A 13,491-nucleotide genomic window follows, 5' to 3' on the forward strand; every position below is an offset into this window, starting at 1 on the left:
CTAGCGCAATACTTGTTTGGGGTGGAAAGTTGTGCAAGAAAGTTGCCTACAAGTAACACAGAGCTGCACAAAGTGCCGCTTTGCAATATTCTGCATCAGAGGGGTGCTCATGGCTGGTATGTGGGTGCTCTTGTGTTGCCACCCATGCTTTATGATGCAAAGCCCTATGTACCAACAATAGTAGACAGGGTTTTGCGCCAAAAAATACCACCACTTTGAAGCAGGCGTTAAAAGGATAAAGACTTTTATTTCTCTTTACTTTTCCAACTTTGCAAGTGTACTGCCCCTTATGCACAAAAATATCCCTGCCTCTAACGGAATCACCCTTTGTACAATGGTGCAAGGGCGGCTATGTTGGCGCTAGATTGCCAAAGCGGCACCAGCGCAGGCAGAAAGGACAGGAATGCACCATATTGCTTGAATGCGGTGCATTCCTGTCCTTTCACATTGGGGTAGGGCAGTGCGGCAAGGTGCCTTGCTGCACTGCCCTACGCTAAAATGTCATAAATGAGGCCCATAGTGTTTTGCACTAGAAGGATACCCTTCCAATACAGAACCTATGCTAGACTCATGCAGACACCCTTGCACTATGGAGCAAGGGTGTGTGTGTGGTGCTCGGCAGCCTGAGGGAGAACAGAGGGGAGTGCCATATCTCTGTAGATATGGCGCTTTCCTCATCTCTCACTGTCATGGAGCGAAGCAACTTTGTATGCTGCGCTGTGTTGTGAGACAGGGTTCCAAATTTGGCACTGAGTATTACAGAGCAGCCACCAATACTCAGATAAACTGCCACTTTTGCTTCTTATGTGTATTTGTGCATAGCACACTCGAAGGAATTGTGTAGCATTCCATAACTATTTTTTTCTGGCTCCAAGAAATGCCCAAGAACTGCCAAGAAATTTGATTATATACAGTAAGGGCACATATTTTGTCAAAGGAAATGTGTGAGGAAAATGTAGCCATGTCACTTACTGTTTTTTTTTTGTTTTGTTTCTAGGACATGGCCTTCTACAAATTCTGAAACCCGTGAAAAGAAGTTCAACGGCAGGCAGAATCATTCTCTATGTACCTGTTACCTGTTGTTCTGGTAAGTTAACAAGACAGCAGCTTTGGTGGTCCTGAGAGACCCTTTTTATTCCCTAAGATTCTGAAGAATGCTGGATTAAATCACTCCCCAGGCCCTTTACCAGGCATATGGGAATTCTTCCAGCATGCAGCGATCTTCTTTTCTTCTGTCCCAGGCAGCTATATGCTGTGAAAGTGGTTGCAGCAGTTTTTATAAGTTGATTCCCACCTGTAATTGGCAATAACGTCTTGGTGAAACAAAACAGAATTCATGCACAATGTCTTCCTTTCTTTCACAAAACAAAGGGCCCGATTCACAGAACAAACTTAAGACAAAATCCTAAACTTACTACCATTTTGGTATTCACAGAAGGCACTTACTCATTTTGGTATTCACAGAAGGCACTTACTCATTTCGGTATTCACAGGAGTTAGGAGTCCTAACTTTAGGACTCCTAAATGCCTTCCGTGAATACCGAAAGTCTTAAAGTTAAGATTTTCTCAGTTTAGGAGTAGTAAAGTTAGGACTCCTAACTTTAGGACTCCTAAATGCCTTCTGTGAATACCGGACATCTTAAAGTTAGGATTTTTCTCAGTTTAGGAGTAGTAAAGTTAGAAGTCCTAACTTTACTACTCCTAAACTGAGAAAAATCTTAACTTTAAGACTTTCGGTATTCACAGAAGGCATTTAGGAGTCCTAAAGTTAGGACTCCTAATATCTGTGAATACCGAAATGAGTAAGTGCCTTCTGTGAATACCAAAATGAGTAAGTGCCTTCTGTGAATACCAAAATGGTAGTAAGTTTAGGATTTTGTCTTAAGTTAGTTCTGTGAATCAGGCCCCATATCCTAGCTCCGGTTTTACCCCAGTGCCTTACTAAAAACTAATCTCATAGTACCTTGAGTTGCAATATTTTAAGTTAGCAGAACTAAGATTGACCTAGAATTCCCGATTTCCCTCTCTCCTAACTCTTCCCAAAGCCAACTACATATGGCTCTGTAGCATCAAACCGGAACGTCGCCCCTTTCAGATACATCTGTGTTTGCAACTAGGGCACAGATGCTCCTCCATGTCTGTGAAATTCCATCCCTTCAACACAGGCAAGTGTCATCGGCCGCCAATACCATGAAAAAGTTTTGATTAGTGCAAGTGGTTCACCTCTCCTGGAAAAAAGAGTAGGAGTTAATGGCTCATAAAGTCCGGATAGTGCCAGGCCTCAACTGCAGGAAGGGGATGAAGGTCACCAACACATATTTGCTCCAAAGATAGAAAATGCGGCAATTTATAAAAGTCATATTTGCAGCATGTAAAAAGAAAACCTATGTTGGCTGATGTTTGTCTTTTACAAAATTAGTTATATGCCTCGAGAACTACTTTCCTACCTAGATTTTAGCCAACTGCACAGTTTTAGAAATATGTAGCTACTGCCGACATAAAACTCATTTACCTTTTTTAGATCTAATATATGCATTGCTTACATTTTAGGGTCAAACACTAGGCAGCTGGGACTAACTTGACAAGGCATAGTTACAGATGATGTACACAAGGTTTAATCTATGATTTTAAAAGTAACAACAGATTCAGTTTTAACTACTTACTTTCAGGTCTGGCCTGCAGTGTAACGCGGCTGCTTACCACCCCATTTTGTAGGTATTATTCCAAATGTTAGTAGCGCATGTTGAGAACACACATTTTTAATCGACATTAGGTCCACTTGCGCCTTTTGTGTGCACTTTACAGTAGACTTACAAAATTGTTGAACATACCACTGCAAACACATGTTCCAGTTTTAAGAAGGAGGAAACATTGATTTATGGTCAGTTTGTGGGGTGCATTCAGCCCTGAAGTAAAACTTGCTAAAAAGTGACAATTGTTCTACGTCACTTCAGAACAGCAAAATTGAAACCTCTGGAGCGGTTGGCTAAGAGGTTTTGGAAGGTTTCCCACAATTACAAAATTCCATTTGACATGGATTATTCTTCGGATTAAGGTAACGTGGCAGAATAGAGATTGCTCTGTTTCATAGTTTGAAACCATGAGGGCCACTTCAGCTATACTTTTTTGTATTTTTTAGCTGTTCCATATACTTTACTAAGAGACAGATGTGTAAATGTTAAGGACTAGTCCATTTCCTTTTTTTTTCTCTCTTTTGTCATGATTCCCTATTTTTTACTAAAATGTTAAAGTAATTGCTACTCTTTTTGAGGTGACATTTTGCACACCTTGAACTTGGCTTCAAGCTCTTCCTGAACCTTTTATTGATTTTTTAGTGCTTTTCCAAGTTTTCTAGATCTCCATTGTGTTCCTTAGGGAAACATCCATACCTCATTCTCAAACGGCCTCTATTTATCCTGCCTGTGGAATATTAATCAGGAATATCATCGGATGTTTACCACATCATTTAGCTTTCATAGGTTCTTGCCAAAAAGATCAGCTAAATTAGGAGAGAGTGACTTATGTATGGCTTCATTATCTACCCTGTTCTCACAAATGCTGGTAATGTGTCTGGCTATCTGCGATTACAAGTCAGCCAGTTTGCTTGATTGCATTTGGCTGGACAATAACAGAGGTAGGGACCCCCCAATTGAGAGCATATTGTTAGAATTGTTCATCCATTGAAATCTCCAGTGCCTAAGTATTCCAAAATATGATGTTCTAATATTGGCTCTAGTTGTTCATACAACTGCTGACAAATTATTTACTTTTTATAAACTCACTGTAGATTAAACTCATCGTGATGCTCTATCTGATGTACTTCTTGAGGGCTTCCTGATATCATGGATTTGGCCTCAACAAGATTTTATGCTACTGCAAAGCAACTGAGATCCTTGTAGAACAAGTCATCGGATCAGATGAGACTCTTTAGGCAAATGATGATGTGATCTATATACTCCTACTCTCCAAAGAGTGACTAGAACATGACTTCATCTGTAAGAAATTTAATTGGTGAGTAAGGGATTGAGTGAGCATTGATACAGCAGCATCGTTGACTAAATCTTATCTAATATAGCATCATGAATTGATTCACCTCTAGGCACTTTCTTGCACAAGAAGAGACATATTGGTTACTCATGTGAAGCACATTCAGCAGTTAGAGATCTTTAGCTGAAAAGAAGCATTTTTCTTTGGAGCTGTGGCTGATGATGTGGAATAGCTTTAGACTGCTGGTTCAAAGGGAGAGTCCATGGGCAACATGGTTTATTGGGTCTCGTTCATATTTATGGGCCTTATTTGAAACCATTTGAGGGACAAGCATTAGTTCTTCAAGGTTAGTAGGGCATTTATGGAGCGAGACCCAATGACGTGTCCTACATGTAGCTAGCTTTAGAGTTCTGGAATAATTATGAATTAGGTTTACTAGTGAGCTTACATTGGAGAGACAAATAAGGGTTTGACATTTAGTAACTATTAATGCTTTGTCTATGTGTTGGATGAAGGGGACAAGGTTGCAGAGATGACGGATGAATGTAATGGGTGCAGCGGCCCATTATCCTCTAAGTCTACAGTGACCAAGAGAGCTCAAGATGGCGGTGTGTCTTAGGATGTAAGAAGAGGAGATTTTGGTTATTGGGCATGAAACATCAATTCTGGTTTAATGTCATTCAGTTTGAGAAACCCTAAAGTTGCCTGTGTTTCAGTGAGGCTTTGGCAGCTTTCTATGGCTTGGTATTAGGCTACTATGTGCTGGTCCATAGGTATTGCTGTATGTCATTGTTGCAGACCTTTAATGGAGAGAAGCTGTCTCTTCATGAATCATTTTTGTTTTCTATTGAGGGTATAGTTGCTCACAATATTGACAATGGATATGCAGGTAGGTAGTGAGAGGTAAGTCTGACAGGTGAAACCTTTAAGGAACTCATCATATAAGTTAGCAGAACAGCAAGTAATGGCCACAAATGTCACTGAACATTCACTAAGAAGAGATAAATCAGGAAAGGAAGGAGGAACTTGACGTTCTGGTAAACCTGGATAAATAGCTCAGTGAGGTCTTTGATTAACCTTGTCGAAGAGTACCTATAGGATAATTGCTACTTGAAAGGCATTATCCCTCATCCTCACGAGGGGAGGTACATTTTCATGGCCATTTCAAAGCCAGAACTTGGTAGGCTCTGGAGTTTGGTCAATCCAATATAATATTGGGTTTAAATATGATTTTAAATATAATTGGGAGGGTGTCACGCATGTTTAATTACTCTGAAAAATGTAGGTTTCATGGTAGACCTTTCTGTAAAGGATATTGACGATAGCTTATGTGAGCACGAATATGAAAATATTGATCATAACTGCCTTGAAGAAACTAATTTATGGAGAGCGTGTGATACCTAGCGTGCAAATAAATTAATAAAAGAATAGAACTATAACATAATGGAGACTAATAGATTTGCATATTCCAGGCAAGGTGGATTCATACATATTTGTAAGAGTTAGAATGCAGGGCTTGGTGTTGGATCTATTCAGTATGGGTCTCATTCCAGTGGGGGTTGGGTTCTAATTATCAATAGAGAGTGTTTGCATATTTCGTAATTGCCTCCACACAAAACTGGAACAATTTCCTCAATTCCGTAGCTGGAATGTGGGGTGATCAGGCAAGTGAAGTTCATCGTCTGAAAATGGCTAAAACAATCCACACGTACTGTGCTTCATTTATTTGATGTCCTAGCAGGAAGACTGGAACAGAACATGATAAACAGGGTAAATAAAAAAGCTGAAGTTGCTTTAATATAGAACGATTAAAAGTAGAATTGGTGCAATCATCCTATAGAACTTGTCTTGAATGTGTTGTTATCAACAGTGTGCTCGTCCTTATTGCACTGTTGTTTTCAAGTTTTTTTTCCCTGTCACTGGTATGCTAATTGCATGCGATTACCATCTCGGATGCCCTTAGCCACACACCACTGATTTCATTTTTGTGCAAAGAAGCAAAAACCAGAGAATTTAGCAATGTTTTCAATCTTCTGCTCAGTGAAGAAAAGCCTGCTGGCACAGATTTAGATATTTAAAAAATTGCTATAATCATATTAACATTGAGCTCTCATGTCCTTTGAGGCTTTTAACAAAACATAAGGCGTCTGGCAAGTATTACTGGGTTTAAAATTCCTGAGCTGTCTTGTCGAATATAACAGTACATGTGAACTGATAAAAAATAAAATATAATGGAGATGTAATGCATTTTCGTTTAATAAATCCTTCGAGTGCTTATTCAATGAAGTAGCTATATTATCGTAACGCATTGCATACAGTCACCTCCTCTCATATACATTCTTTCCTCCCTCTTCTTCATAATAGGTGCACTTTTCAGTCCTTTAGAACTCTACCCTGTTTAACAATGTTTACAGTAACCCTCTTTTGCGGTTTTGTTACGTAGGGCTGTTGCAATTATTTCTCCCAGCCCACCAATGAACTGTTCATCTTATATGATTGACTGCTGGGGAAAAAAGGTTTGATAATAAAACCACTGCCTGCACTATCAAAGTCAGGAAGCCCAATTCAAAGGCTGTGTAGTTTTGTTTCCACCTCATGCCTCTTTAATCCACCACCAGGCACTGGGTTCAGGAGCACAACGAAGGCCCCTGCCTCCCCTGTGGGGCAGAGGGTTCCAAAGCGCTTGCTCTTCATAAATGTCTGTTCTGGAAAAAGAATTGCCCCACCGCCTGAACCACTGTCGCAAACTAAGTACTATGGGCCTGATTAGAATGGTGATCGGACTTACGTCCGGTTGCCATCCATTAGGAAAGGGGACCATCCGACTAGCTATCGACGGTCCCACACCCTGAATCACGATGTGGTATGTTATGTTAAAAGAGCTTTTAAAGCGCACGTACACCAAATGGTTTCATGGCGCTAGAGTCCAGGGAGTGATGCTGCTGAGAAGGGCCTTCAAGGTGGTCGCAGAGTGTATATTTTGTATTGCGGTGGGTGCTGTGGGCCAAAATATGCACCCAAGGCATATCCCTGCACTATGTGGCAGACACCATGCGATGCCTGCCACATGGTGCAGGGATATGTTGAGGGGCCATGTCGGAGGGCCAGGGAGTAAGGGGGGTCCGCTACAGGCCCCCAATGTCAATTTCCACTCGCCTTTTCATGACGGGTAAACCGCCATGTAAAAGTAAGTGGAAAGGGACATTGTAATCCCTATGGCGGTACCTGGCAGGCATCGCCACTGTTGTAGGGATAAGTCCCTCTGACAGACCGACAGGCTCCTTGAGCCTGTCGGATCTGTGGCGGTCGATCTCTCCAACCACCAATCATCCGTCGCCATCCTAATGTGGTGGGCGGTAATCAGGATTACAATGGCGGTGGGACCATCATCACAATCAGGCCCTATATAATCTTCCTATTGTCCCTTTAACTGAGTTAAAGTGTTTTGCCATTTCACTTTCTAACCACAAAAATATGCTAGATAAAAACTGGGCAAATATCAATTATATTAGGCATTGTTCCTGTGAGTTCAAATTTACACCACTCCCCATATTGGGCCTGATTACAAGTGCACCGCTATTTTCTGACCCCTGCATAAACCCCTGTTTCAGGGGTCAAAGTATAAGTACAGTGTTATTTAACACATTCAATAATTATGTTTGACCTGCTAACATGTAAGTGGAGAAAGCATCTAGTATTTACCATACCATGCAGATTTTCGTGCTTTAAATACCAAACTCTGCATGTTATTCCCCAGAAACTCGTAACAGGTGCTATTTATCCCACCTGATAAACAAATGAAGACCGTGGTATCTTTATTTACCGGGTGCAATAAATAGCACCTATACGTGTTATCAGGTCCATTACTGTTTAGTTTTTCTGTACCTAGAGAGTCATACTGAATATGCCCATAGAACTCCATAAGCACACAAAATGTGCACTTTAAGAGGAAATTGGAAACATTTTACATGAGGCTACTCAAAGCTGCTCAAAAGTTGAATACCTCTTTTAGACAGACCTCTTGACCTGCTCATTGAGAATGAAATCAGGGCGGGCCCACCAGTGCCACTGCTGGGGTGCCATCATGAGGTCTGCGCACAAAAGACTGTATTCAGGCAACCACAAACATGAAAACACTGGTGGAGTATTTACATCTTCGCCTGAACGCATTTTTACGTCCCCTTCCTCTTCATCTCATCAATATTCCCAATAGTATCCCTGGAAAACTATGCCAGGCTCTTCTTTCCAGGTGGAATATAAGCCAGAATTTATAGAAGAATACATTCTAAAAAAAATATAGTTTCCTAAATATTGTTGACTAACGTATCACCACATTGTGCATAGATTTCCTATAATTAACGCCAACGGGGCATTATTTTTGTAAATGATATTTAGGACACAATATTTATGTCAGACAATAATCTTTAATTCTGTGGTTTGCTCATGATGATATGAAAATTTAAGATTTTCTAATTGCTTCAATTCTTTGTTCTTTAGATCAGCTAAATTCTAGACAAGAGCAAACAGATAAGTTTTACTGTGCACGAGAAATTTTTATATATTTCCCATTCAGGTGGAACAATTACACGGCATGCAGAACTGCTCTTATGACAGCACTTTGCAGTTCCTGAATATTTCTAATTTATGTGGAAATTGGATTTGCAACGGTGCACTCATTTTACAGACATACTACTGCTATCTAACTATGTGCTTCCTGAACAAACAAAAACATTGTCTTGGGCTTGGCCAATGAAAGTCAGAAGAATGCTCAAAGTCTAATTCAAGCTGTAAGTTTACCACCTCTGTCAAGTGTAAAAATCAAACAAAAGGCACGTTTTCCAGGACATATGCTTCGACCAAAAACACGTTGCATTCGCTATACCTCCAAGGATTTCACCGATGTGGCACCATGAGGGGAAAAGCAAATGGCTGCAGAGATCAGCATCATACCAGGTTAGGCTTCACGAACCCACACACAGTTACTAACAGAGAGAGCTGAACTAAAGCTCCCTCAGGGTTCCATTCAGTCCCCATTTGATAGTGATGGAGCAGGTATTACAAAATGTTGTGTACCTCCTTTAAATTGCATGAAATTAATTACGTAATCATTCTAAATTTAATTTGCAATAACCTGTTTGCAGTGAAAATTTACTAATCAACTTTTGCACCTTGATAAACACGAGATACACATGGGACTAAAATGCTAATTGCATGGCAGAACAATTAATTAATTAATTATAGTACGCAAACTAACCTTAGATTGTGGTGAAACATAAAATTGCATGATTTATGTTGCTTTGTGATTGTTTGTGCTTTCAAAAATTATCAAATGGTGAGTATTATCGGTTTAAATGTTGCTACAGCTAGGGAAATACTAATATACATTGGGATTAGTGTGGGTTTAAACATTAGAATCTTAATTTCTATATTTTAATTACTATTATGTCTGTTTTTGCTTAAATTGGCATTCGGGCCTACTAGGCCGCAGTACCCAAGATGGAGTTCTCTGAAGCGGACACCACCATGTGAGCGTAATGATTTCCGCGTATGATCGGATGGCTCTGGAGATCTCCAAATGACCCGAATCTATGACACCATGTTCCCTGTCAAGGATAGGGACTTGTTTGCCTGCCAATAGAAGACGGTGTGGGAACAGCGGAAAGGACAATACAGTACCTGTGGAGAGATTACTTCTTTTCCTCGAACTGTTACATTCGTTGCTCTCGCCTGGGAGCTAAATGAACCTTATTGAATTTGCGCCTTCTTATGCCAAGTCTTCATGAAGAACCAGTTTTGCCCTTGGAAACTTTTAGAAAACTCACAGATAACCCCAAACTGTCCAATCATAACATTTCTCTACCCCTAAAATGTTGCATGTTAATATGAAGTAAGGGGGAAAAGGGTATATAAAGCCCTCATTCGCCATTGGGGGATCGGTCATTGGGTGGATCTTTCATGGCGTTGGGTCTGCATTGAGATGTACCTGAGAAAGCGGATGACTCTCTGTTTGATCAGAATCCATCATCGTTGACAAATTGGTAATTAATTGACTGGGTTTTCTAAATTCATGTTTATTTACTAAATGTCTGATTTCTCTTTTAAATAAAACTAAGTTTATATTATGAGCTGTAGTGAATAAATGCTAACGCAGAGAATTTATTATTAGATAAACAATTATTGAAATAATAAGAAATGAGTCTGTGGTCTTTAATTAATTACAGAAAATACCAAATGTTTCCTAGGCTTTAATTGTGTTTTAGCTGGTTCTAATTCACCATCAACCAGTCCAAATAATTGGTCCATCGACCAAGTGGTGGAGTGCCTTGATGTTAAGGTCAGGATTCTGAAGATGTATGTGTATAATATGTATATAATATAAAGCCAAATTAATCCTGATAGGTAATAAGGTGCCCACATGTGCAGCGCTTTTCTGCTGTGCACAGATTCGGTGAGATTCATTGAATGACGAGTGAGTGTTGGTGTTATGGGCCCCACCAATGAATGAGTTTATGAATGAATGTGGGGATTAAGAATCTGTGACATAGGGAGAATATGTACATTTTTGTCCTTTGCGCTGCATCAGATTACATGGTAGCATATTGATGGTTTTATTGTATTGGTTTGGTGATTATTGATTTATGTTTAACACTTTATGTTGGGTATTGTTTATGTCAAGTGTAGTCAGAAATTTGAAGCTTCCAGGGAATAGGAAGTGGATTTATGTGGCAAGAGAAGTCACATGGAATTGAACATTGTCTGGTTTCTGTCATGTTCCCTGGCGCCTCTCGCCAGCAGCCCGGAAGCGGGACAGTCATCCCACGCAACGAGACTCCTCCCCGGGTAACCCTGAAGGTTACGGTCTAGTCTTTCCATGGCGCGTAGCTGACGCCACCGGCCAGCCGGCCGTCACTTCCGGCGGCAACTGCTTATCACGGCAGAAACCTTGAGACATGGGGCTTCGGATTCAGCCACAGAGCTTCGCCAGTACGCAGGTGCGTAACGAAGGCTCTATCAGCAACCGGACAGTCGGTCCGGACCGCGCAAGGGCGCCCAAAGAATCCTCCCGACGACTCGTGCTTATGCGAGCACCTTCACTTGCCTAGGCAGTTCGTGTGGAGTCACGGAACTGCCATTTCCTTGTTTTCTAGCGCAGTGGCGCTTTACCTTTGCCCAGGCAGTACGTGCGACGGCACGGAACTACCATTCCCTTATTTTCAAGCGCAGCGGCGCTTAACCTTTGCACAGGCAGTCCGTGCGACGGCGCGGAACTGCCGTTACTTGTTTACTTCCCATAGCGCAGTGGCGCTTTCCCTTTTCCTGGACGACTCGTGCGACGGCACGAAGTCGCCACTACCTTGCCCCTTCCCCGCAGCGCAGGAGCGCTTTCTATTAGGCTGTTCGTGCGGCGGCACGGAACTGCCATTACCTTGTTTGCTTCGAGGGGCGCAGTGGCGCTTTTCACTTTGCTTTGGGCAACTCGTGCAACGGCACAAAGTCGCCATTTCTGATTTCCGGCACACAGCGCAGGAGCGCTCTCCTATGTGATCCGCTAGACTGCACGGACATCACGGACGTCCTCACCAACACAAGAACACCTTACGAGCAGGTAACCAAGTACGGATTCCTGCTTCTCAAGTCTCTATAACTATCCCTGATGTTCCTAGGAGAGACATGTTCCCGCTACCCCGGTGCTTTAGTTAACCCTGTCTCCTCTCTTGCCTTTAGGTAGCAGGGACTTCCACAACCTCGGAGCCACGAAGGGTACCCCATCACGCAAACCACTATCCCGCTCTCTCTACCCTTCCTGGCAGCCTCCCCCGGTCCCCTCCTCGCCCTGGCGGGTTTATTCACTCCTTCCAGTAGCAGAAGGGCACAGGCGGGGGTTGCCCATATCGTCCCTGTGGGATCCCTCCATAAACACGAGGTAAGAATTGTGGGGGATCTGACAGTTTCAAGAATTGTAATAAGATGGAATTGTGTTATGTTAGGGAAATCTCTGTGTGAATGTGTGTGAGTGGTATGGTAATAGGTTCTCTTGTGAAACTCTGGCCTTAAATCTCAGGAGCATTGTAGTCTCCACATGTGTTTTATCCCCAGAGAAACAGTTTGCCTTTTGCTTGATAGAAGGGTAAGGTAGAGGGAAGTGCTACTTTATCGGCGTAATGGAAAATTCTGTGGTAGGGTAGAGGTAAGCGCTGCCTACTGGAAAGACAGAATTCTTGTGTAAATGAACAAAGCTATCTCTGGTTTAGCGAAACAGACAATGGAGATGTTTTATGTTGTTACTAACTGATTTTGATTAAAGAAAAACGTAAGAAAAGTTTGCAGATAAAATTTTGTAAAGGAGGGGTCAGCAAGAGCAGGAGTAGCGAGAAAGGCTGACATCAGAAAGACCGCGCTGGGATTGGTCAGCTGTAGAAAGTCGAAGCTTTCACTGATTGGTGCATTAGTGTAAGACGCGCTGGGAGTGGAGAACTACCAGAGTGACGTAGATGCCCAGGATTGGTGCGTTAGTGTGAGTCGCGCTGAGATTGGAGATTTTCAGGAGTGACATAGACGCTCCAGATTGGTGCGTTAGCGTGAGTCGTGCTGGGATTGGACAGAATACGGATAAGCCGTGAAAGAAGTGATTTGCAAAGCTTAGTTGATTAAGCACTTTGAAAATAAAAATGATGTACTACGATCCACCTGAGAAAGAGAAAAAATCATGGTTTGGTAAAATCAAAGACTTATTTAAAATGGATAAGCCAATTGTAACTAGGGAAGGACAGATACTTCCTCCACTGTAAACGCCTGCATCTTTTATGGTAGCGAAGTATGGTTATCAAACATGTATTTGGTTAGAGAATTGGGCAAAGTATACCAAAGATGATGGAGTGCTAGCATTTCCGGAAAATGGTTCATTTAGTTTGGCGGTATTACGAAATTTAGGAGATAGGATGATGAGGTTAGAACCGAAACCCAGACCGACCCAATTCGAGGCTTTGACTGAATGGGAAGAAGAGATGTATGAAAGGGAAAGGCATCAGAGTGGGAGAAGGTATAATTATATATTTGGTAGACATTGTAGTCAAGAAAGTCATGATGACAGGATGAGAAGATGGCGAAATGCGAGCATGACTGATGGTATGTTTCCTCTGAGAAACGCTGGAGAGATGAGTGGCAGAAAATGCACAGAAAAGAGAAATAACTCAGGGTCAGAAGGTTACAGATATGGAGTGAGTGAATCAGAAGATGAAGTGCTGGAAGACATGTTTTATAAAAACCCACCTCCATATCAACAGGATTCTGCGTTGGTGACGCCGAGTGCACCGGCAAAGGAGACAAATGCCACCTAATTTTGGGGAAAATAATCCATTTAAAGATTCAGAAATGTCACAGACCATAAAAACTGAAAATGAAAAATCTGCAGAGTGAGCTAGAACTACACTGGAATTAACGGAAAAGATTAGAGAATTAACTAGAAATATGGAAGTAGTGACCGTGCCTGTAACTATAGGACCA

This window comes from Triturus cristatus, chromosome 3_1, assembly GCF_964204655.1.
Source record: "Triturus cristatus chromosome 3_1, aTriCri1.1, whole genome shotgun sequence".
Taxonomy (NCBI): Eukaryota; Metazoa; Chordata; class Amphibia; order Caudata; family Salamandridae; genus Triturus; species Triturus cristatus.